We start from the raw sequence: 23,858 nt of genomic DNA, 5'->3' as shown, positions 1-23,858 counted from the left end.
TGATTTGATGTTTTTGGGTATGCCTGGTGTTTTTATCTCAGGGCCTGGCTCACGCTGGGCCAAATTCAACTTTGGCAAACAAATGTCCTGAAATTACTAGAAACTTAATTCTTTTAAAAGTGAGTCTTGAAATTACAGGAGTTATATATCACGATTCTGAAGTTGTTTGGCGCAATGTAGTTAGATGTATGCATTGTAGTGTGTGTATTATATAGTTAACTATTGGACAAAGAATTATTTTGATGTGTTCTAGAAGATCATGGTGTTTTCCAAATCTACAGAAGTCCTAACCAGATTCTCATTACCCGGCAAACAGCAGTCTTGAGAATAATAGGAAACCCCTGCAGGGTGCCATTAACTTTCCTAGTAAACCTTGCAAGACAGAGGCTGTCACCTTATGTTTGTGCAGCTCGCAGAACAGTGAGGCTTTAATTCTGAATAGGTCTTTGAGAACAACCAAAATGTTTTCTAAGAAAGAAAAGCAAAAAAAATAGAAAGTTTAAGGATATCTGAGTTGCCAGCTCCCCATTTTGCGACACTGGTCCGTTAAAGATTGTAAGAGAGAACTGGCAGGTATGTTGCAGTTTTGGAAGTGTTGCTTCCCTAGGTATACAAAAATTTATTAAAATTGTAGAAGGCAAATACAGTTGATAATTATATAATGTAGATTTAATCAGGATATGACTGGAACTGCCTTAATCTCATCTAGCAAGCACCTTCAGTGACTAATTGTAGCTTGACTTTCTGGAGCTGCTGTTCTGAGATCTAATCTAAGAATCAAAGAGTTAATGAAAAGCAATGTGATGAGAACAGTGCCATTGAAGGCTGAGGGGTTTTCCAGTTCTCATGTAGAAGTATATTTTTTAAAAAAATCAGAATTTCTGGAAATTATAGTTCAGATAAATTATCCTTTGGGTGATTTGTTTCATTTATGTTTCTCTGAAGTTAAATAAGCAAAGGTAAAAATGTCTGTAATCAGTCTTAACCACTTAAAAGCTTTTCAGAAGGTAAAATTCCTGAAGGCTGTGTAGCCCTTCATATCAATGCCACTGGTAAACAAGTAACAGAAGGAATTGCAGGTAAAGAAAATAGTTATTTGCTGGCAATACCACCTTCATTGTGTGGGTTTTTTTTTTATTTTGTTTTTGTTTGTTTGTTTGTTTGCTTGTTTTGGTGTGTTTTTGTTGGCAGAACTCCACACAGGGCTCTGCAGTTACACGGTGAAGTAGCAAGTGGTTTTATTCTGCCAGCCAGGCCAATATAATCAACATCAATGTGAATAAATTATAGATAACTGCAACAGAATTCTCTCTAATATTTAACCTGGGATCTCTGGAAGCTGAGTGCACATGTGTTGTCAACAAGTTGGTGGCAGTGCCACAGCCGACCCTTTTTTTGTGTTTGTTTTTTTTTTGTTTTGTTTTGTTTGTTGGTTGTTTTTTTGTGGTGTTTTCTTTTGTTTGGTTTTTTTGTTTGTTTGTTTTTGTTTTTTGTTTTTTTTTTTGTTTTTTTTTTGTTTTTTGTTTTGTTTTGGTTTGTTTTTTTTTTAAGTCTTGTACAGTTTGTGTATGTTTTACCTGAGAAGCTTAAGGGTCCCGATTTGTTTATATTGTTGTGTTCCTCATCTGTGCACATTATTCTTGGTAAGTACCTTACGAAGATGGAAATTTAAGGACAGTTAAAGTAAAAATGTATCAGTAGTGTTGTTTTAGTAGAACATACTAAGATGGCAAAGGTTGTAACAATAAGAGGCATAGTTGGTGGGTCTGTATACAGAGGTCTTGGCTCCCATTACAACTAGACTGGCTGTGGCATAGCAAAATTACATATAGGAATGTAAGGAATTAAGTCATAAGATTACCAGGAGTTGTGAGACTTGACTGAGTCTAAGTATATAAGAATATTTTAACACTTTATTAAACTGGACAGTTAAACACAACTTGCAGAAAAGACCTAGAAATGTCATAACCCCAACCCCAAAGCACAGTTTTTTATGAGCAGCAGCATATTAGTAAAATAAATTTTGAATCCATGCTCTTAATAAGAATGCAGTGGTAGATTTATGATAGCAAGGAAAACTTCCTTTGAGATTTTCGTTTAGCAGCTAATTCTTATAAAATTATGCATTACTTGATATATGAATCAAATGAAAACAAAAGGAAGTAGAGAATTAGAATAAGCAGACTAAACTGAAGTCAAGAATCGGAATAAGCAGACTAAACTGAACATTTAATACTCGCATGAACTTGAGTTCAGCACAGGTTCGGTACATGTAAGATTTTGTGCTTACTAGTTGAGCTGTTTTGTTTGAAGCTAATGGTTAATAGCTTAGAAGTTGATTAACTTGTCATACCAGTCTCACCATACTTTTGTTTTTCCTCAAACTAGATGAAAGGTTCCTTTAAGTATGGTTACTGTACTACTGCATTCCTGCTGATGCTGGTAGCTAATGACACGCTTTGTTGTAGAAATCAGGAAATGTGGGTTGAGCCTCTGGGATCTGTGTGGCTGGAGTATGAAAATATTATGTCTTAAATGGCAAGGTCTTGCTGGAGCAACTTGGTATGTAACATGTCTGTAGCTTTTGCTTTTCAGATTAATTTACTCTCTGTAGTGCTACTCCATTTCCATCCATGCCAAAATACGACTTCTAAAAATAAAAAATACCTTTCTAATAATAAGACGTTGCCATATTTCTTAGGGTGTTTGGGTATGGGCATCTGGCTTCTGTCACCAGTGCTGTCTGATGGCATTTTCATTCAAAATCTATTGGATGCACAGGTTCTGGTTTGTTAAATGGGCTGATATTTAAGATGAATTAATTTCCTTATATTAATTTAAACAGCCCTTGTGGTATGCAGCTTTATATTTTCATTTGAATTTTTAATTTAAATACAAAGAAATTATTCATAAATGTTTACATAATAGAATGCCATGAAGTGCAGTTAATGTATGCCAAGCTCAAATGTTTTTGCTGTGAGACTTTCTTGCCTGTTTGGCTTGTTTTTCTAAGTTTTCAGTGAAGTGTGGGTGGGGCAGAATTGGCATTGGAGATTAGAGAAAGATTTCTGGATTTGCAATTAATTTTACTGAAATGTTAGGATGCTTGTGCTGCTTAGAAATTTCCTTTTGACTACGTTTGATGAAAAGCAAGATGATCTTATTGAAATTATGTTGACACGTCTTCCTAAATTAAATACCTGGGCTGTATGCTGGATGCTTATGGAAAGTCTTAGATTACTTGTTTTCTGTCTGTGGAAGTACAGCCTCAAAGTATCTCTTGTGGCTGCTGGTTGGGTTGAGAGCTTAACATTCTCCTTCTCAACGTCTGGTCTCCCTACTTAACACTGCATCCCTTGGAAACTCTTATGTATTGACTCATTGTATTTAGCTGCATTAAGGACCAGCTACTCAACCATGATCACAAAGGATAATGTGGATAGTTCACTTCTGCAGAAACAAATTTCATCCGATTGAGAACAGAGTGGTTATTTGCGTGGTAGATGTTGCAGTTTAACTCCTGCCTCTCTGTGTTGACTTTTAAGTAGTTGTGCACTTCCATCTTCTAAGCCATGTCCTTTCATGCAAAAATGTAAATGGAAAGATCAAAACCTATGGGTTTTCAAGCATGCCTGGACAGATTATCATTGTTATGGTGTGTACAGTCAATTCTCTGGGCTGCCTCTTGTGCATTCCTTATTTATTCACAAGGAAACGTGACCTCATTTTAGTGGGATTAACTCATTGAGAAAGGCTGGTGATTTTAGCTTTCATGAAGACTGAAATATAGAGAGAATTCACTGAGGAGTGTGATGAGCAGTGACATCCCCTTGTATTTATCCTCTCTGGCCTGCCTGGAGGTAGGGAATCTCCTGCAAAGAACTGAGAACTGGCTAGAAGTGTGTACTTTTGGTCTGCTTTTGGGATACATGGCAAAATGTCATCATTTCCTGTAGGTTTCCTGGACAGTAGTGAGGTTTGAGGAATTATATAGTGGTTCTAAAATAATCTTTCAAATAAACTTTTAATATGAGAAGGAATCTGGTATTTCTTTAGTCTCTTCCCCCCCACCTCCCCTGCTGTGATCCTATAGAATGATGCAAAAATCCTTGTTTTTATAGCTCTCCCATTTTTGTTCACCTGTGGAAAGAGTGAAACTCGCAGTATCTTAACTCAAACTTTTCCTTCAATAAGACATGTAACAACATTTTGCATATAAAAGCAGTACATTAAATAGTTAAGTAGACTTATTATTTGGCAAGAAGGCTGCAACTACTGAAAGGGTGAACTCATCACAGATAAGAATTGAAGAAGTGGGTGAATTAGAATATGAGAGATGGATTTTTGTAAGTAGACTGGGAAATTAATATTCCTAATTGGTCTACAAAATGGCAAGATGCCTGTCCTTCTAGTCTGTATTTGTTTATTCAGGTTTTAAGTCTTTTAGTTATCTTTTATATGATCTTTTAGAAAGTGCTTGCTAGTGTAATTGTGATTCAGTAGAGTAATGCTTGCTTCATTTTTTTGCTTTAAAAACTATTCTTTTGTCTTCTACTGAATACTGTGTTGGTTTCCCCATCTGCTTTAAACAATTGACTTTAAAGGTTGTAAGCAACATTTGACTATAAAGATGTGACCAAATAAAAAATATAGCAGAATACTTATTTTGTTTTCAGTTGACTAAAGCATTTTTTTAGCTACAACCACAATTTCTGTATGTTGAAGATGAGGAGAGTACAAGGATGGGCTATTTCATCTGTAGGCAGGGATGGAAAATGGTTACTGTTTTAGGATCTTGTTTTGAGTTGCCTTTGGGGGGCCTGGGGTGTGGTGTTTTGGTTTGTGTTTTACTTTGTAGACCAATATATAAAAACACACACACAAACATCACTGCTGAAAACCAAACCAAAATACCAACCCCAAAACTCTGCTAGGCTTCCAGTTATAACTTGGAGTTCCAAACAAGTGCCTCCTGCTAACAGAATGAGATATGCAAATCCAGCATCTCTTAAGTTTTCTAGACTGATATTAAATCTGCGAAGAAATAACAAGGTGGTGAATACAGTGCCTTTTAAAGGTTTTGTTTTCCACTTCTTTTCATTACTTTCGATCTTGTTTTATTTTTTGCTTCATGAATAAGAATCATGAATTTATAGCCAATGTTAGAAAATCTGGCTATTTTCAAGTATTACCAAATGCAGACATTCATGAGGTTGGAGCCAAAGTTCCATGACTTGCCAAGGCAAGACAGACTCAGTAGTAAGAGAAACTGAGTACATTGCCTTCAGGAAAGCATTCAAGTCGCTGATAACACCGGAATTCTTTTGTTGGTTAGATCATTCATGAGGAGCTACCTGAATACAATGGGTATCTTGCCCTAACTCACCTAAAAGAAGACCAGTCTGTAGAAATACTAAAGTTTTTCTTTCTTTCTTCCTGCCCTCCCCCCTGCTTTTGGCTAGAAAACTGCTGTCTTTTCTGTTTATTATGTAATGTGTGCAATGCTGAAGCAAATTCGAAGGAAAATTATTATATATACTGAACGTTCTAAAACGTAGTTTAGAACTATCAGGACATAATTTTACCATAGTCCATTGAAAACTGACCTTATATAAAATCTGTAGTGTATTTGAACTACTTGTTGGATAAGGAGAAAAATCAGAAAACTGTTAAAGCATGTGTTTGTTGACCTTTGTGTAGTATAGTTGTTGCATTTAGTCATGGTTTCAGACTCTGAAAATCAGTAGTGCTGGTTGAGAGAGACTGAAATTAGGATCTTTCTCCACCCCTTTTTTAATTTAAAAAAATTATCTACATTATTTTGCAAAAGTTAAGGGGAAATAATGGAAAAATTGTCTGATAATTTAATTGGTATTTTAGCATGACATTTTTAATATATAATCAGGGCTTTGGATTGAGTCAAACTTGGAAAACTTTGCCCTTATAAGGGAGGTGAATGGAAGATGAACCTAAAATAGGAGACTTGGCATATGCTTAACATGGTCGGAGGGGTATGAATGTAAGGACTGTTTCTAACAAGATAGCTCTAGAAAATCACAGCATTTTAATCTGCCTGAAGTTTTGGGCAGCAAGATTTCCCAGTTTTGTGATAACCTCAAATAAAACTGTTCAACTTCAAAAAGCTGTAGAACTCATGGTTCAGAAAGTAATCTGGAATTGTTCTTTCTAGCTTTTTAAAAACAGAAATATGAAATTGATATATCCCTCTTGTAATAATCTCTGAAGTAGCCTATACACTGTGGATGCTCTTACATCCTGCTGCTCTGGGATATTTGCACCTGAAGCCATAATAAAAACGAAATATAGGTTGTGCCTGCATGGTACGTACTCAGCCCCTCTCCAGAACTACTCACTCATGTTGCTAAAATGTTCACGGACTAATGAGCTGCCCTTCTTTCTCACTTAGAATTACTTTTAAAGTTTTGCTTAGCCTGAAGTAAGGGAACTTGCATTGGTACTGCACGAGCAAGTTTCTGTTTGTCACCTAAACCTCAGTTTTCTGTGCATGCTCTTACCCTGGCAAATGTATTTCCATTCGCCATTATTTTTGGTAGCTGTACAGCATAGATTATCCCTTAGTGAAAAGCTGGACTATTTTACAATGAATGCAAGGTGCTGTGGGTGTGATACCATATACCAGGATCTTGTTTGTGCCGGCCCCAAGGACCTTGCATCCACTACAGAATTGTCATCATCAGTTCAGAGCCAAACCCAGATACAGATGATGCCTTGCTGAAGGCTTCAGCTAGAGATATTAGAGCTAGACCTTTATCATTTAAGTAACGCTGGGAGATGGTAACCTGTATCCAATTAAAGGAAAAGTGTATGTTGGGTTTAACTGGCATGTATTCACTTAGCCCAACATGTCACCACTTTTCTTTGTTACAATAAACCTTTGATCTGTTTATATTATTGCACCTTATAGACATTAATGCTTACAAGCCTAGTGGGATATTTGCTAGGCAGTTATGCTAATAAATCTATCAATTTAATATATATTAGGGCTAGACCTTGCCTAGTCCAGGCTTTAGAGGTGTGATCCTGATTGATGTACCTAGCTCCATCTAATTAACACCTCTAGTTAATGGAGTTAAAGCCTAGGGGAAAGCTTAAGCACTAACTTGTGAAATTTAGCACTTTTTGTAGAACAATTGCTTTGTCTTTGCTAGAGTTATAGTAAAGAGTTAATTAGATCAAACCAGGTAACGGATCCAACATCACTCTTAATTTCCAGGCAAGGTGGTGCCTTAACTGTGTGCTTCCAGAATTTCAGGCTTTCTGTGATTCAGGACAGTTTCTCTGTTCAGCTTCCTAGAGTTGTGGGTGTTGTGATGAAATGTGCTATGCTTTCCCTAAATACAAAGATATCCTGCTTTTAGCAAGGACTTAATGACCATTTGAAACTCAGAAGTTCAATGTTTAAACTTGTTTTGCATTAAAAGCAGTGATTATGATTAGGCTGTCTGCCTGTCTCAGGGTTTCATTGCTTAGTTTAGAATTATTAGCCCTTTTCAATAAATACTGGCAAATACCTCAAAAGGAGGAGGAATAAATGTCTCAAAGGCATTTATAACAACACAAAGTCAAGTAAAGGAAAGAGACTTCATTAGTGCCTGAACTGAGGTGTTAGACCCAAAAGAAAATTATATAGGTTAGGGCGATTTCATAAATGTCTCATGCATGGGAAGAGCTTTAATTTGATCCAAGTCAAGTCAACCACGTGACACAGTTCTGTAGGAGAGTAAGCTTTGTTAGTCACAGTGCTTGTTGAATGACTTTGTTTAGCAAGCACATACTTAATCTACAAATAGCTTCACGTTAAGCATTCTGTATCAAACAAGATGGCTATTGGATGTCAGCAATTTGCGTGCATGGTGAATTAACTGATAATTTTACTTTAGATTCCAAAGATGCATGCAAGATACAATACATTGTCATGAGTAAAGTCAAAGCTTAGTCTGGGATGATGAACTGAAGTTGATTCAGAACAAAAGCTGACAGTTTCACAAATTCATTTATTTGTTAATGCTGTTCTGTAGGCTCTTTAAAAAGCCATTCTGTATGATGATTGAAACATCTCTTGGATGTAATCCTCCATGTAAATGATTTTATTTTTTTGCTAATAAGTCTTTTCAAGTAAATTGTGTCAAGGTATCAGATCAGAGAGGTTTTCTTTCCATATACAAAAGTGAAAAAAAAAAAAAGTAGGTGCAATTGTAGGGGGAAGATTCTGCAGCTTTCTGGTAAGTGTCAGTCTGTCATCCCAGTTAGAGATGGTATAATAGAGATGGGCTAATCTGAATCTTTCATATCACACTTTGCTGAGTGACTTGATGTCTTGATTCTCTCTGGGAACACATATAAGGCTTTTCTTTGAATATTGACACCGATTAGATAATTGATTATATCTTATCACTCTTCACTGAGTGTGAAAGTCAACATGTATCTGTACATAATGGTTGCATAATGACATCGGTAGGCTGGTCACTTTTCTGATGTATGTAGAAGTGCTTAGCAAAGGACATTTTTTAATGAGGAATTTATTTTCTTTTTCCCATAAGAATACTGTTTCATGTTTGTAATGTTATTTGTTTAGCTAATTGGGAAGAAGTGGGGGGTTTTTTGCCTGCAAATGTGTTGTCTTTTGTGTTCATTCAGAGCTCATTTATTGTGTGATGGGATGAAGCATCTTTGGCAAATCTCAGAACTGTGTGATATCTGTTTCTAACGTGGTCACTGCCTTGGAAAGATTTTAATTTAAAGCATTTCTTACGTAAATCAGAAATGTAAAAGTGCTAAACTGATATTTATTGCTCTTAGTTACAATTTTGTTAAAGTTTTAATAAAATTTAAAATGTATTAAATGTTTTAGAACTGCTATAATAAAACATCTTTTTAAAATTAGTCTTTTTCTATTTTGAGAACATAGCTTCATTTTTCCTCATCTCTCCTCTCTGCTTAATTAATTAAAGGGATCAGTATGGCTTCTGTTTACATCTCTGTGGCCTGAAATTATTTCATTGTCCTGCTTTGCTGTTTTATTCATGATATACATAAGGAAAATGAAGTCATTGTGGTGTGGGTTTGTTGGTTTGTTGTTTTTTTGTTTTGGTTTGGTTGGTTTTTTTTTGGTTGTTTTTTGCTTTTGTGTGTGTGTTTGTTTTTTATTAATGTGTGTCAGTGACAGATGATGGTACTAATTTAATAATGCCCTTCTTATGCACAACAGATCTTTTGGCACATGGGGAGTAATGATGGTAGTAGACTGGGGTGGGTAAGATAAACTGGAGTCCTTGGGCAGAGATGCAGGGTGCCAGCAATTCCAAGCCAAAGCACTTTTGTTCCTAACTGATGCCATCAGCAAACCGAACCAGCCAATTTTTTATGGAATTATGACCACATTCCATGGGCAATGTTGACAAAATTTAGGGATTTAATGCATCTTTGAAGCCAAAGTAAAATTATTTTGGAGGGTTTCAGCGATGCTGGGCTTTTATTAGAGCAAAGTGCTGGAGTTCTCCTGCCCTGCGTGCTGGTATGCACATGGCAGTTCTGCAGCTGCGTTAACTCGAGTGCAGCTGGGATTAACTTGTGCTGCAAAATAGTGAAGTAGTCCCCAGTTTTGCCCCTTTCTGCTTCTCGTTTGAAGATTCTATTCACTTTCCATTCCAATAGAATGAAGATGGTGAAGGAAGTGAACTTTATGGTAAAGAAGGAAAAAGTATGTATACAAATACTGATGATTTCTTTTTTTAATGTTAGGAAAGTGAACAATTTGCATAACTCAAAAAAAAAATCCAAATATAAAAAATTACAGAATAATATTGTTTTGATTTTTTAAATTATTTTTTAGATTATTGACTGACATTTTATGTGGGGAAGCTCCAGGAGTTAGAAAGACATGGTCATTAGGGATTGTCTCATTCTTTTCAATTCCTTGGTGAAAGGAGTCTTTTAAAATTCACTTTTTGGTATAAGGAAATTGGAAAGTAGCATGTGAAGGAAGAGCAATACTGCAAATTGAATGAATATTTTTCTATGAAGAAATGTGAGTGAAAATATACTAATGTTTGATCCAGAAAAACCTACTATGGGGAATATTTGTTTCCATAAGGAAATCTTTCCCTTTGTTTGAAAAAACAAACTAAACAAAAGTCTCAAAATGCCACCAGCAGAAAAACCCCACATCACATGCCAATTTCTGATTGGGAAACTGAAACAGATCTAAGCGTATTGAGGACATCTGATTGTCAGAAATGGTGTCATTAATTATCTGTGATTTTTAGGCAGCCCTCAGGGAAATTATTTTAAGTGTTAATGACAGAGCATAAGATTAAGATGTGCTAAAGTCACACTACAAATGAGAACAGTTGACCCTCCAGGAGATGAGGAAGAGGACAGGAGGATGTTGTGAGAGATCTCAACCTGAGGGGTAAATACCAAGTGCTGGTAGTACCATAACGCTGAGCATTATAGAGATGGCAGCTTCCTTATGGAAGACATTTTGCACCCTGCTCTGAAAAAAGGGCATTACATCCCACTGTGTGAAACAGAGAAGGACTGAATACACAACTGAAAAAATTGCTGTGAGTTTCAAGGCATGATCAAGTCTGAACTAGTTGGGGAAAAAATAAATTATAAAGCTAGGTGCACATAAATTTGTGTATATTTGTGTATTTCACACTGAAGAAAGTGTGAAATACACAAACGACAAGCCACATGATTTGAAAAAGAATTGCTTTTAAAAAAACACAACAGCAAACCAACACTCTGCAGATGAAAAATGATAGTATAAAAACCCCTCAGTATTATGAAGAGAATGAAGGCAATTTGGGAATGGAGTGTCACAAATCAAGGTGTGTGCGGGGGGAAGAAGATTGAATCTAAATCAGAAGCTTGTGATTGCAGAAAATAACAAAAGAAAAAGCAAAGCAAGCCAAGGAAAAAAAATGGAACTTAGCAATTAACAATAGAGAAAATGAAGAATGTATCTCTCTTGTATTTAAAACAAAAAAACCCACCAAAACCTAAAACAAATAAAAAACCCAAACCAATCAAAACCCGCAATATGTTGTGGTATTGTGAACTAATGGTAAAACACCTTTCCTGTCCTGGCAGAGGAGGCAACGAAACAGCAGAGCAGTTAGTTTGCCAATTTCTGTCCATTCCTTTGTGGGATTATCTGCAGAGCTATCTGGACTGAAGATGTTGGTTTTTCTTTTTCATTCCACACACACCTCCCAACTCATTACATGTGGAAAATTTAGATATATGTGGAAGAAGTTTAATATTGTCTTGGGCAGGATGAGCTGCCTATTCTAGACTTAACAGTCTGACTCCAACCTTAGATAAAATCGAAAAGGCTGACCAAGTACTTGATTAACCAGGAATTAAAACAGAGCAACTTAATTAATGCCAACCACTATAGTTTATGTGACAAGATCATCTCTGATTTTATCTGGACCAACAATTAGTAGTTATCATGTAATATGCTACAGTGCAATACAAAAAGAGCTCAGATAAAGTTTAGGTGACTAAGTGCAGAGATTGCTGCCCAGCTCCTTCCTTTCCTCAGCGGTAGCTGTGCAAGGACAGTACAGTGCTCCCTTATGCGTTTTAAAAAATATATTTTGTTTTGTTCTTTTAATCCGGAGCCATTGAAAAACAAAACAGAAGTAGCCTTGGAACAAAGAGTAGGAATCAAGACTTTCTTCTCCTTAAAAGAGCTCTCTAACTTCAGTCTAAACTAAAAAAAAAAGGTTGTGTATGTGATCACATTTTGCCCATATTTCCTTCAGTCATTCTGCACAGTGAAATACATATAAAGAGAGCGCAAATGATGAGGATTTGGATACTTTAAGGATTTAAGGTATAATTAGATCCATAGTTGCCATTCATTCTGGATACATTTTTAGATGGCTGTGTGGACCATACAGTTTGAGTTGATGTTGCACAGAATTTTAAGAAATTGGAATAAGGCAAAATCAAAGGGATACATACCTGCTATGTTAATATTGGCTAATGAAGATGTTCTGAATGAGGAATCGTTTAGCAGAAAACGAAGTGACTGATTTGGTCATATGCCCTTAGATATTTGTGTTAGAAATAGATCATTGGTATGAAAAATGTCTGCAAATGATACAAAAATTTTAAAAATCATGAATAGTGGGGAGAACAAGCAACTACTAGAGAGCCCTATGGATCGCTTGACAAGTGGTAGCAAGGTAACAAAATGTGCATTTGAATAGTCAAATATGAGTCCTACATGCAGAAACTAAATTGCAAAGGTTAGAAGGGTGGAGGTGAATAATCAGCTGAACCCAGGAGTTCCTAAATAAGCCCAGTGAAAAGGACTAATACAAATGTGGGTGTGTAGACAGCATAGAGCAGAGGAAAGATGATTGCAGTAGTCGGGATGTTGTATAATTTCTGTATTATGCTATGGTAATTTAAATTGCTGTCACCCACAAGTTTGGTTCATAAATTTGAACTCCTCCAAGTCATATCTTTTGATGAAAGAATCAGAAAAGAGCAGAAAGAGCTGAGAACCTGGACATGCTTCCCTTTGAAAAGACAAGGCTGAAGTTGGAAGAGATGGCTGTCGTCTGCCTCTGCATTCCTACACAAGGAACAGTTCTGCAATAGTGGGCCAATACGTTAAGCAAACAAATCTATAAGCAGATCCAGGGGCAGGAAGTCTAAATAAATTTAATTCAAAACGAAAGGTGCACGTTTTTATTGGAAAGATAACAACAGCAGAACATTATGTTGCTGTATACGGGAGTGGATTTCACAGCTATTTTTAATCAAGATCAGATGTCTTTTTGTGAAGTAAAGCACTACTTCAAAGATTAATTTTAAAAATACTTTAGTTTTGTTACATACAGTAAGGTTTTTGGATTACAGTAGATTTTCTGGTTTACTAATCTGTGTTCTCTAATGTGATCAGGTGTTTCCTTACTCCATGTTAATAGTGTGAGTCTCCTTCAAAGGGAACCCAAAAGAGAAGGTAGAAAACATCATCATATGAAATCCCCACTTCCCCAGCATGATAAACATCTGGTTCTTTGTACGAGACTTGAATTAGTTCATTATTTTCAGTTCACAGACATCTTGAAGTGGGGCTGTGTAATTTACACATTATATTTGTATTAAAACTTGTGCTAGTAGTCCATAAATGAACAGTTCGGCAACAAATACGATGCCAAAGAACCAGAGTTGCCTCTGCAGTATATTTTTAATGTTTTTCACATTTAGTTGAGAAGTTTTTCATCAAATGCCCCTGTTTACAAAATGGATGCTTTATTCTTTCAAACATGATTTACTTAAATTAAGAAACATTATCTTCTCTATTCTTTCTCTCTAAAGCCTGATCTATTAATATTTAAATATAATTTTGGCTATAACCTTTTATATATATGACATAGAAACCTATTTATATACAAAATATGTAAACAAGTAGAAACATATATTTATGCATTTATATAAAAATAAAACTCGCATAAAAAATTGTGGCCTGTAAAGCTGACAGCCCACATAAAAGGGGCAAAGAGTTGGAGAAGGTTATATTTTAAGCCAAACTATTAGTATAATGTCTATAATTTGTGTTGACAGATCTTTGCATGAATATGAAATCTGATTTTCAGTTGCTTCCATCTTTACCAAGTTTTTTTGTGGTAGGTGTCTACCTACAGCTGAATTAATAGATACTTGTTCTGTATTTTTTAGTGGAAAATTTCTAGCTTTTTTTTTTGAATGAGACTGGCTAAAGCTGTATTGTGTCCTTTTTTAGCAGTTCTGTAGACTGTATGCTTTGGAGTGAAAATTTAGGTTATTTTTTTGGATGAAAAGATACATTTTGCAATGCATTTTTTTCTGTCCCCAGGAAAAAAACAAGCAAACCTGGTCAGGGTGTAAGCTTTAAGATACTTCAATATCAGTAGTTGAAACATTGGGAGATGTTGTCCGTAACAAGTAAACTTACGCTTTGCTCAGCTTCTTCTGCAAAATAAGTGCATTATCTGCATGGACTAGCTCTGCCCTCTTTTCTTGACGTTTCTTATTCCAGGTGGGGAACATGGTGCTTGGCCAGGGGGATGGTGGGTGGGTCTGAGGGCTGAGAAGGAAGGGAGAACCGCATTGAATCAAGCTGCAGATGGAGAGGCAGTTCCATCCAGTGGTACTGCATGCTGTGTGTGCCAAAGAGGAGGTGCGGTAACATATATTTTCAGAAAATAGTCTTATTTAGGAATGAAAGCAAAGATTAGAGACTTACTGTCTTTCTGCTCTTCGTAATTTATGTAAAAGTAATCCATGTGAGAACGTGGCTTCTTGCTTGTTCTTGCTTGCCTTGTGAGCTTGAGGTGCTGGAGATCCATTCTGGAACTGCGAGGTATTCGCTCATCGTGACTTCATCGTGCTTGCAGTCATGATGCCAAGTGACAATTTGTTATCGTTGCTGTTGCTTTTTTTCAAAACCCAAGAAATGACATACCAAAAGTCTGGCACAGAAGTTAGAAATGCCAAAATTCACATCGTTTGTGCAAGTGTAGTTCAGTTCCTTGGCTTCATATGCGTAATGCCACAGGCTTTGGCTTTGCCACTGTGTACTATTTTACTGCTGGATTTCTGTTTTATTTAGCACATATGATGGGCCTGTTATTTGTAGGGGTGCTGTTGGATTGCTGTCTTAACGATAGGAGAAAATGGATGTTGAGAATAGAACTGGGCAAGGATTGCAGTCAGAAAAACGCAGTCTCTGGACCAAGGCAACTGTAAAGAACTGAATTCTGCCCCGGGCTCTGCCACCCCCTTCCCGTGTGATGCTCGCTTGCCACTCAGCTTTTTAGGAGGTTGGCACTAAATAGGCGTCTTGCTTGCATGTGCTCAGCTTTGGACTGATTTGCAAAAATGCTGAGTGCTCAGGATTGTCAAGGAGAAGCTGTACTTCGAGTCAGGAGATGATGTGCTTTGAATATTTAAATAAATATATTTCCTGAGTAGTCTGGAAAATAAGAGCCTAACTTTCTATAAAAGCCACCTACGTGTATATGCTGCCTGTTGCTTATGCTAGAAGCAGGCATAATGCTGATCCTACACGCAAATGATGCTGTAAGTGAAGCAGGTCAACTTACTGATGAACTTCAGACAAAGTTTTCTCAGGAAAATAATCGTCGCCACTGGACTGTTCTGAATAGTGCAATAAATGATGCGTGCAGTCATGCAGCGGGCAATGAAAGAGAAGAAAGACAAAATGTTGAATATAATGAATATTGTACTGAAGTATAGAGGTCAGCACAATTGGAAAAAGGCATTATGTGGTTAAATGCATTATAATTCATCCATGTGAGGAGACTGATTTGCTCAGGCAAGCTAAGTTAGGTCCTAACTCAAGAGCCTGATTTTTCTGTTCCTCTGCTCTATTTGTTTGAGTGGTTTGGGGGTACATTAACATGGAAACAAAGTGAATGAGATGGTAACTCATATTGTCATGTGAAACCTGTTTTGGGTGGTGCTAAGGGATTTTGTGAGGGTTTTTTCATGCTTTTTCCTCTTGTGGTTTTATAACTTAACTCTGTTGAACACTGAAAAGTTTTATGTGAATGGAAAGAAAGCAGTGTCTCTTCCAGATACCAGAAAGAAGTAGCCCTGGAATCACTTCCACTTGCTGTCTGCAGATGGTTTTAATGGCTTTAGTCTCCTGCAGATACTCAGTTGCACTCATGCCAAATTACCTATTATCTGGTAACTGGTTATAAATACCAAGGCATAAAACAACTCTGAAGAAAGCTAATTTACTGTTGGAACTCCAGATCTTCTCTCGTACGTATTAAATGTTGTATTTCATTCCTCAGTTCATTGCCTTCAGGCTTTTGTCAGGTGTTTGGGGTGAGGGAAGCCAAAATGCACTGCCCGAGATGAAAGCTCCTGGGACAAAACTAGGACCCATAGGGGTATTGCAAATACAAGTAAGTACAGAACTTGCTGATACTCAAAAGTGTGTGTAATGGAGGGGTTTATTTTGTCTCTGCGGATGATTAGTGCACACATGTTGTTTTTTGAAGTTGTGTACTTTAAGAGACATCTTATAAGCTCAGAAAGAAAATTGCTGCTTTAGAACTGAAATAAACATTTAAGAATGGCCAATATAGGAAACATCCGTACCATATCGCAGAGTTTGGTTAAAACTTGATGTACCTCTTCCTCCCCCATGTAATAAACAACCAAATCTTCATTAGCTGCTGTAGTTGTGAACAGCCACAAGTGAGTTATCAGATGATCTCACATATCTGATGCATATGTAGCAGAAAGGAAACCAGTCTGGGACAGATAATGCAGAGTATTTTTTGTGCTCTGCCATGTGAAGGGAGACTCTGCAGTTCCAGAAATCCAGATGTACACATAGTAAATTAAAATGCATTGAATATCCAAACATTCAGATGAGTAAACCTGTAAGAATAACCAGTATTGCTTAGGATTGTGTCTTTCTGGTGTTTTTCTTCTGTTAGTGAATTTGAAGGAAGAGGGACTTGTGTGGTTGGTGGTTGTTGTTGTTGTTGGGTGGGTGTTTTTTTGCCAGGAGGATGGTGCTACTCAGAATAAGGCTTAGTATCCCTCTGTTTTCCACCCTGAGATGAGGGGCAAGTATATTTTTCTTGAAACCAAGAAATCAGTTTCTTCTGATGATGTAAAAGTACAAAGCTAGAAAGCAATAGAAGATGAAGGAGTAAGCAATTACAGGAATCGTGAAAGGTAATGTGCACACCGGAAGACCGGAAGAAGTGCGTTTTTTCAATGGCTAACCCTGTCATCAATTGAGGTCATATAATGTAATTTTATATTAAAATTTTGCTGTTCCATTGTCAAAACACCCGATTAAAAAGACAGTGTTGTTAGACAAAACGATTTTGCTCAGAAGAACTACAGCAAATGGATAATTAATCAGCACTGTAGCAGAGCTCTGCAAATTTTTGCTTGCATTATTGATAGTGACAGCCAAAAAAATCCCAAGGAAACAGAAGGGGACAGTTGATTTGAGATCAATTGATACATAGATGCTTTTACCTGTAAAGAAAAATATGATTCTTACGTGCTGAAAGCATGTTTTCAAGCAGTTGCTTGCCTTTGAATTTTAGGTAGTGTTATGGAATTTGATTCTAAATGTATTAACATGTACTGCTGGAAAAATACAGTTGTTAGATTTCCAGCAGTCAAATAGTATTGGTAGTCTCAAAATGTGCCATTGGATATAAGTGTTTTCTTTCTGGGCTTCAGCCTTTTCTCTTGATAATGCTTGATGCTTGTGACCGTGTGTTCTCTGAGCATCCCACTGCATATATTTTGCAACAGAAGTAGATAAAGATTTACAGGTGCCTTTTTGGCATTAATGCATATGCTTCCTGCAATGAAAGTTATAGTGAGAAAACTCAGGGTCAAACCTTGCAACCTTATTTGTTGATGTTGCTGCTGTTAACTGAACTCTGTACAGTCTATACACCCTTGTGAACTTACTGCTCTTGCCTTTCCTACTTGAGCTTTCTCTTCGATCTCTGAGTGATTTTAGCACATCTCTGAATAAGGACTCAAACCCAATTACTTTTCCAAGTAAGAGATTTTCAGCAAGTTCTTCCCTCCCTCCCTCCCCCAGCCTTCTGAACTGTTTTGAAGACTGGTTTTAGAAACTCCAAGCTGCTGCATCTTGGTCAGAATATAACCTTTTTTTGGTCTGTGTCCACTGCCAACTTTAAAATTAAAATGAAAGTGAACATTTCTAGTCAGTTTAAATATCTTGTGGGTTTTTTTAATGTTATATTTAAACATACATGTAATTACTGTTTAGTTTTGCCTCCCCTTTTTTCCTATTCCAAGGAAGCTTGTTTGGTCAGGTATTTAAAAATAACCCTCTGAGAAGAACTCCTGGAGTCATGTTTACTTGTGCAAAGCCCCAGCTGAGGTTGTCCTCACGTTAAGCCACGGAAAGCTCTGGGTTGCTGCTCCCACCTCTCTGGGGCCAGGCCTGCAACACCGCGTTGGTGCTGCCACGTGCTCCTGCCCGTCCCTCAGCCAGCCCCTGACTTGTCGCAATAGCCAAGTTTTCCTGCGACAAGCATGACTGGTCGACTTCCTTTGCTTGTTTGCAGTGCCCGAGCGTTTATGTAGTGTCTCTTCAGCATCCCAGCTGGGCAATTGCTCTGTGCCAGCCTTCCCTATAGCCTTCCATGCCAGGTCCCTGTTTGTTCCTTCCCTTGAAAAAAAAGAACAGAACACCACAACAGAATCTTCTTAAAACTTTCAAGATATGGACTACAGTTCTCATGCATTTAGAATACTTTGGTTAGTGCTTTGGTTAGGATATTAGTATAATTTGACTTCTTCGGGCCAGTGACTTGCACTAAAGTTGCTACTAATGGCTGTAGAGCTGGGGTGAGTGGAAACCATTGCAGGGAGCCTTGCAGGGCACTATTGGGAGATGCTTGGTTGAGCAGGATTCGTTCTTGGGTTTAGTTACCATGATAGGCTTGTATTTGCATACAGATTTCCTTTGTTTTTCCATGAATCTGCTCTGACTAATCCTTTGGCCTGTATTTCATTAAAAGTGTTGACTGCAGAATGATAGTTTGGTAAGAGATGAAACAAAACTTTTCCTTTTTTCTTTTGCATGTGCATGTACAAAATAAAAAGTACAGGATGACCTTTTTTATTTGACAATTAAGAATGTGCCTGATGTTGTTAGGAAAGCTATAGTCTAAGAATACAATTCACTGGTCTTTTTCTAAATTAATGCCAGTATGGTGTATCAGTTCTCACTCCCACTTATCCTCTTATTCGCTCCCCTTCCTATCCATCCCCCACTGCTCCCTCCCTATTTTTAGAGACAACACAAAGCTGTTTTGCTTCAAGCGGGGGACAAAGATTAGGAGAGTTTTAACGTTTTGCAGCAGATTTCTAGCAAGCAGATGAGCTATGTTTGCACATTTTACTCCTACCATCGGTCTAAATTGTTTCTACATTGTATTCATGAGTGCTGCGTTTGTTTACCTCTAAAAAATTTCACTCCTTACCCTCAGGCTATCAGCAAATTGCGGCTGAAGTTTGAGTTGTGGCGAATCTGTGTGTAAGGAGTACAGATTCGCTTCTTCTCCGTATGAGAAATGGTGGTGTGTAACGTTCCCTGCTCTCCTGCACAAATGAAACAAAATTCAGAATCTCTGCGCTCCTGTGATCTGCAGACTGCATTGTGAGGAGAGAAGTATTAAAGAGGGCTGTTTATGTGGTGGTGATAAAAATCACACGTACTTTCAGGAGACACAGAGACTCTGCAGGTTTTATTAAACTTGGAAGAAAATCACATCTGTGTTTGCATGTTTATCTGTATCGATAAATATTTCTAACTGGCATGGGGAGGTGTTGTTAAGACTGCTAGTGTTTGTGTTTGCATCAGATGCCGATCTGCAGCATTGCAAACTTGATACTTGATGCTGGACTTCTAGGTTATGGAAGCGTACCGAATGTTTCACAATAATTATTTGTTTACAGTACTTAATAATGTGGGAAACATTCGTGCATTAGTTTTCAGTTCCTTTTATCTTAAAGAACACAATAGAATCTGTTGCTAAAAAAAGGGATGATTCAAGCAAATGTTGTCAGTATAGACAGATACAGAGCAGTCTTGGCATAGTGAGAATATTTCAGTTGAATAAAATAATTAATTCTTTCAGTTTTAAAGTCTGAGATGAAAAAGTGTTGTGCATGCTATTATTTGTAAACTTCTGCTATAGAAAATGTAAGTTTCTGCTACAGAAAATGTAAGAATGTGATGCTGGGTGTGTTTACTGAAAATTGAAGTTTAGTGTTTTTCCCTGGATGTAATATAGTGTGCACCCGCACAAGGCAACACATTTTAATCAGTTCATCAAGGCCATCTAGGAATCTGTCCTTGTAGTTAAAAGCAAGTCGATCACTCCACCCTGGTAGTTTTCCTCCTTCCTGAAAGCCCCATCCTTCTGAAGAAAAGTTCTTTTCGCTATCTCAGGTTGCGATCAGCACCCGTTCAGCTTAAGGCCCTGCCTGTCAGTCCCGTGACAAATTCTGGCTACTCTGCAATCACGAGTGAGGTGATGAAACTGGGACTTTAAGTAGCATAGGTGCATGCAGTGGAGCAATCAGAGTTATTAAAATTTAAATAGTTACCCAGCTTGCTTATCCACCATTATAGGAGATCTTGTTTTATATTTTATGCAAACTTATCTAGCAAAAAAAACCCAAACCAAAACAAAGAGATCTTAGATTTTAATGAGAATTTAATTTGGCACTGCCATTAGGTGTTGGTTCTTGGGTTTTTTGTGTGTGTTGAACTGTCAGTTCAGGTTTTTGCTCCCTTTTATAAAGGGTTGCAGTAACACTCTTTGGAAGACACCAAAGTTTTGTCTTTTGTGGAGTTGATACTGATAACAGGTTGTAAAGGATTATGGAATCTGCACATGGCTCAATGCATTTGGGCTTTTACAGAGCAGGTTTGACACCCAGCCAGTTTTGGTCTCTGTAGACCTAATAAATGAAAGAGATTTTTCCACTGCCCGGTCACAGAAAACAAAAACGCAGCTTACTGAATTGGCTGTTCACTGCCAGTTTAGGGAGAAAAAAATGTCATTTTCTTGCCTTGTATAATAAAGCCAGTAATAATTAGTAGAAAGCAGAAAAACAATCTCGTATGCTTTTTGTCCAGTATTTCAAGCCTTAAGAAAAAATCTTTTTTATGTATGCTTGTGATAAGAACTTTTGAGAACTTTAAGTGTTAAACTTCAGCAATCGAATTGCGTATTTTCAGACAGCTCTTAAGCAGAGGGGTTGTTACAAGAGTCTCTTTCAGGGTTAAACTGTTGCTTTTCAAACTCTTTCTGACACCTCCCCCTATGAAAGCAAAATAGTCCTCCTTTTCTTCTTTTTAAATTCAAAATAAACCTATAATTGGTTTATAGGACCTTGCACTCAAGTTGATGGCATTTCTGTCCGTCTGGGATGCAGAAATGGAGGAAGGAGGGGAGCCCCTTGCATCTGGTTAGCAGATCCAGCTCTGTAATTGTCTGGAGATCAAAGAACCATTTGATGGTGGCCGTTAACACCTTCCAGCATAATATCCCCAGCTCCCTCCCTGCCCATCCTCCTAGTGCTGCTCAAAAAGTTGGCACTCTGAAAGACTTACCTCCTGAACGGAAGGAAGATAGATGGGATGAAAGAGGAGGCAGAAGAAATGTGAGGTGGGAAGCCTTGGTCGTCCCAAAGGCTGATTTACAAAACCTTTTGCACGCCATTGATAAGAATGGGAGGCTAGCTATCCTGCTGACGAGCAAGAGGAGAAAACCAGAGGGTTGGGCATGCCAGCTGGCCAGTTATTAAAAAAAAACAAGCAATGTGGCATCTAAAGATGATTGGTTTGCACACTCAGATGCCCTGTGTGTGTGCAGCAGTACCAACCACGCCAAGGGTACGGAACAGGAGTCTGCGGGGCCATGGCCTGGCATGTGCACTGGCCTCTCCACACATCCCTGGGTGGAGTGGCGACTCAGAAAACTGGAAAATTCAGTTGTCTCATTTGCAGTCATTAAGACAGCAGTAAAACTGGCCTGCCTGGTTAGAAACCAGTCAGGTAGCAAACATATAAAAGGCCCTTAGCTTCCTAAAAAAGTGGCTGAAGGGAGGAGTAGTGCTTGTGTGACTCAAGGGGTGGGATGAGGTGGGTCAATAGTCTGAAATAGAGGAGGGTGGAAACTGGAAACGTGACACAGGGGTGTTCAGGATGCTCCGAAGAGGTGCGATGAGTGTGACTGACAAGTCGTAGCAAATTGTGAAGCTCTCTTTACCTCCTTTAATTTATCTGTAGTCAGAATTGCTTTGCACCCTATCTTGCATGGAAGCATTACTTTAACTTGGTGAAAGCTGTGGACTGAAGTTGCACTGAGCTGTAGATACAGCAGGAATCCATTGACTTTTGCTTCTACTTAGACTTCAGGAACACTTGAAACAATTAAAATATTTCTATCTCTTGTAAGAGATGCAACTTAGTCCATTTATATTCAGCAGGAACAAAAGCAGTTTCCTCATTTTTGGAGGTGTCTGCAGAAAGATCCTGGAACCAAAAAAGAAAATGATTCATCAAATTTAGTTGTAAAATTGGAGCTGTTTTGATTTTTAGAAGAGCTGAGGAGCATTTTTGGAGCAGGTTTTTTTAACCAGTGTTAGAAATTATATATGGTTTATAGTTTTATACATACATGTGTGTATCTATATAAATACATGTGTATAGTACATGCTACCTGATGTTTTAGTAAATTGAGTAGAATTATCTAATTTAAAACTTGTATTTAAGTGCTGTACATTCTTTTTTTAAGTAGAAATTAATAGGATTAATATATAATAATTATTTATTTCTGTGTTATAACTGCCACTGGAGGTAAGTACTAAAACCATTTCACATTTGGGAGATTATGTGATAAAGAAGCTGTTTCTTTATCCAGGTTCCATAGTGAGTTGCCAATGAGTTGGCTTAAGGGTCTGGGGAGAAGGATTTTTGGCAAGAAATCCGGAAATAATAGAAACCAGGCAGCTCAATTTGAACCAAAATATTGAAGTTACTGTTGTTTTTTTTCCTCTTTGCTGAAATATTTACAAAAACTTTCATAGCTGCTGCACTGTCCAGTCTGAAGTATATTAAGTGTGTGGTGTTCATGGTGTCCAGCTGCACTGACTGAAGATAAGAGATGTCCCACTGAGACCATGGATGAAGAATGGGGCTTGATCCGGCCATTGACTGTACTGAGGTCTTTCTTCTGTCCTAGCACAAGGGACCATGCCAGTCAGGCTTGATCACTTGATGCTTCCCTAAGTTTTTGAGGGTTTTCCCCCGTTAGTAATTTTTCTCACTGGCTACTGCTATAACCATGTGACATTTCGTCATTTATAATTATGATGTATGATACAGTTCTGCCAGACTAGCTGTAGACCAGTTACCATGGCTGTCAGCCATGGATTACAGTTTGGAAACTGCTGTTGGGGTATTCAGAGATTCTTCAGCCTCAGGAGGAGAGAGGCAGGAGATGGCAATAGTCATGGGGCTGCAGACCTACGTGGTTCAGAGGGAGTTGTCTAGTTTAGACAAATATACTCACCTGACAGCAACCATGCCTGATTTCTAGTCTTTGGGCTAGGAAGTGTCAATCTCTGCATGCAAAGTGGAGAAGCATCAGCAGGTGAGTGAGAAGGTTTGGTATGGCAGGATAAATTGATCTAATCTGGTAGGGGCAAAAAACTGGTGACTTCTGGAAATGAGTCTTTTTTTCCTTTTCGCTGTCATCTTCTCCACAGTCTTGGCCAGGTTGTCATGTTGTCTGCCTGTCTTGCTGGCTGTAAAACTTCTCTCAGCCTTTGGTGAAACAATTTAATTCATTACTCTACCAATGCCAGATCAGTGAGCTGAACAGGTTTATTAAAAGACAAGATGAATGCAAGGAAAGGGACAGGATCACAAGAAGTTTTTAATAGTATTAATAGTTAGCTGTTAGGTTTGCTCAGCACTCTGGTGTAACAGCACACTTTGAACATTTCTGTCCAGAATAATGTAGTGGTGTTTGGGGTATTTCCACGAGAGGAAGGATTTGTGGGTTCAAATAAGCGATCTCAAAAAGGAGATGATTAAGTATTACAAATCTAGCCCAGGGAGCTGAAGAGAAATCAGTGTATTACATCAGAACTGTCAAACTTTGAGGCACCAAAACCGCATTTCTTCACAGGGTGTCTGTTAGAAAATTCTCTGTGCTCCGTCTCATCATAGGTTTCAGGCT

At 37.8% G+C, this 23,858-nt stretch overlaps 1 protein-coding gene across 7 annotated transcripts in view; it reads left to right on the top strand.

The window, feature by feature from the left end:
* The window catches only part of NCOA2 (nuclear receptor coactivator 2), a 190,908-nt gene that overhangs the window by 41,213 nt on the left and 125,837 nt on the right, over positions 1-23,858 (top strand). Inside the window, exon 1 of one of the 7 annotated variants that reach the window (XM_065053757.1) lies at positions 1,508-2,562. The exons of the other annotated variants lie outside the window; for them this stretch is intronic. The gene's annotated coding sequence lies outside the window, so the exon portion shown is untranslated. Of the gene's footprint in view, positions 1-1,507; positions 2,563-23,858 lie in introns of those variants that run through there. 7 annotated transcript variants of the gene reach the window in all.

Source organism: Columba livia, chromosome 2, assembly GCF_036013475.1.
Source record: "Columba livia isolate bColLiv1 breed racing homer chromosome 2, bColLiv1.pat.W.v2, whole genome shotgun sequence".
NCBI classification, from domain to species: domain Eukaryota; kingdom Metazoa; phylum Chordata; class Aves; order Columbiformes; family Columbidae; genus Columba; species Columba livia.
This window is presented reverse-complemented; position numbering and strand designations above follow the sequence as displayed.